Here is a 2,650-nt window from a genome sequence, read left to right as displayed (position 1 = left end):
CGCAGGAAGACCCCAGGTCACAGTTTTTGGACCTCTAAGCAGTTCTGGGGGTAAAAAAAGAAACACAGAATTCACAGCAGACACGGTGAAAGAGAGCAGACAATTAAAGGTGTTGTAAGTGCAAAGCTGTCTTCAACCGCAGGGAAAATTCTTGCATTGCCAGTTGGACACCTTGAGTGTACATAAGCCAGCACAAGCAAATACATCTAAACTCATATGTATCTGCTAAGATTAAGCAAAGCAGTACACACACAAGCAACCCAACCCGCCCCTCAATCCTCGTCTTCTTGCTGTATTTTTCTGAGCGGATTGGGGTAATGAAAAGAGAAACAATATCACACATGGACACACACTCTTAATTAGGAGTGAGATAGAGTTCACCTGCTGTGGATTTAATTCGGCAGCACAAGGGGAGAGAACATCTAAGCCTTGGGATAATCAAGATGGTACAATACTTCAGTCCCGCCACCTGCACATAACAGTTGCCGCCTTTTGTCTGGTGAGATTAAATGGTACTTATGTGGATAGCGACCTTCAATTTTTCTTACTTTAAAGAGACATCATCAAAATTGGTAATGTGTCACTCTGGACTGAAGAGGCTGTTTTTCTCTTTCGAGAAGAGAGGCATTAGGAGTCATGGCTATAATGGTTTGTCAAGGACCTTGAATTCAAAGTGCCTGATATTTCTAAAAGTATTATTCAAAGAAAGTCCTTGTTTCAGTTGTTCATGCTAAGATGATTAAAGGCATCATAATGTTTATTAAGTGTTTTTCAAATTTTAGAAACTGCACAACAGGACGTCCATGCCGGACGCCAAACCAGATGTCAAACTGTAAGTCAGTTTAGTTGGTATCTGTCACAGCCACTCCGTTCCCACATAGACGCTTATTTATGCATGTAACTTTGGCCAGCAGGAAGCATCGCAGTGTCGAACACTTTCATCACCTGCAACACCAGCTATCACTGATTTTGGTGAAACCTGTTATCATATTTTATGGAATGTGTTCTGGGTTTTCTCTCTGAGGTCTTCTGGCTGCTCTGCCTCAACGCTCTGCCATATATGGAGTTTCCTGAAAACAACCTAACCTAAATAACTGCTGCGTGCTATAGCTGCAAGTTGGCAATGCTAGCCTGGTGGACTCTGCACGGGGTACCACCAGGGAGTGTGGGTGTTTGCACCTTATCACAGCAGCTTTGCACCACTGGTTGGAGGAGGAGGTTTCTGGAGGAGGTTTCAGGTCTGGACTTGGAATGGGCAGCCTCTGCAGACATCATGACAGAGATGAGAAGGAAGGAAGGAAGAAGCTGATGGAAGAAGTGAAAAAAAAGGAGACAGTGACTGAGCACTAAAGAAAGACAAGAGTCTCAGACTGGCTTTTCTTTTTTTTTTATGTTGTTGGTGACAGCTTCACAAAATAAAGGCGGCATGACAGACGCCAAGCTGGTCCTGGTGTTGTTTGACTAGCTGGCTTGCTAAATTGTGTTTCTTGTGTTGTTGCACTTGCTTGATGTTTGGCTGTGTTAGCAAAGTTGTCACCTCACCAGTTTTTGATCATATGGTAAATCAGATTCTTTCAACAGAAGTTTAGTTTGTGGCTTTTTACACCCAGGCGTTATTGTGTCTGCCTCAGGTTATATTAGCTTTTTAGCGTGCCTTGCTGTCACTGTTCTATGTGATGCCTGTGCAAACTCTGATTGCCACATCTCAAAAAAACGCCTGAGCATGCATGCTTATATCAAGGTATATGTTTACGAGACATAACATCGTTATGAAATGCGATTTGTTTTTCCGTAGTTAGCATCTAATGTTACGTTACATCAGACAAACATTGCACAGAAATAATAGGGAGCATAACGCCTTGTAACCATAACTCGCCCTTTTTTAGATATTGCTTTCTGTATGGATTTAACAGCTATAAAATATGAATTACTTAGCTTTAGAGGTGCTGGCATTTGGATTATATGTACCTTTGGATGAAGCCACGCTAGCCATCTCCTGCTTCCAGTCTCTATGTAGTTTCCTTTAAACAAGTGCCTGAATTGCTTGAAAATGACCACAACAACATTAAACATACGTTATTTGCCTGGAGCAGATATTGTAGGAGAAATTAAAAAAAACACGTTGACAGTAAACAGACTGCAAAAACGTTAAATGTAAATGATCAGCCTATAGCACTGAGTCTTACACAATCAATTTTTTTTTGCATATTAGGTGTTTAGATAAAATACATTTCAGCAGACAGACGACAGCTTTTTAACATGCAAACAACTGAATATATTTGCTTTCTGTGGATAAAAGAGTCAATTTTGGACCATGAATGGGGCTACAATGAGGATTACTTTTAAGGCCAAAGACCCCATTTTTCAGTATCCAAAATTCTAATGAGCAGTTGAAGCGTTTTCAGGTTGTGATTTTGTCAATTTAAACACAGCACGTATTCTATTTTTGGGGGCATGTGGGAAGCTCTTTCATTTAAAAATACACTAAACACGTGACTCTTAGAAATCTTTTGTGACCCCATCTGTAACCCCACGAGGAGGCCCTGACTCCAAAGTCGAAAAAAAGAAAAAACTCTGCTCCACTGCATTTTCAGCCAAACTCCGAGCCAAGTGTATTGTTACATTCATAGTCAGCGCTCTGATGTTCGGG

At 41.1% G+C, this 2,650-nt stretch overlaps 1 long non-coding RNA gene across 1 annotated transcript; it reads left to right on the top strand.

Moving 5' to 3' along the window:
• Positions 1 to 370: 370 nt before the first annotated feature.
• LOC115585127 (uncharacterized) lies at positions 371 to 1,092 on the top strand. The gene is made up of 3 exons (XR_003984667.1): positions 371 to 499; positions 783 to 832; positions 1,025 to 1,092. It is a non-coding gene; the product is annotated as an uncharacterized LOC115585127 (long non-coding RNA).
• The last annotated feature ends 1,558 nt before the right edge of the window (positions 1,093 to 2,650 follow it).

This window comes from Sparus aurata, chromosome 7 (assembly GCF_900880675.1).
Source record: "Sparus aurata chromosome 7, fSpaAur1.1, whole genome shotgun sequence".
Taxonomy (NCBI): domain Eukaryota; kingdom Metazoa; phylum Chordata; class Actinopteri; order Spariformes; family Sparidae; genus Sparus; species Sparus aurata.
The sequence above is the reverse complement of the archived record's forward strand: the minus strand, read 5'-3'. Positions and strand labels throughout refer to the sequence as shown.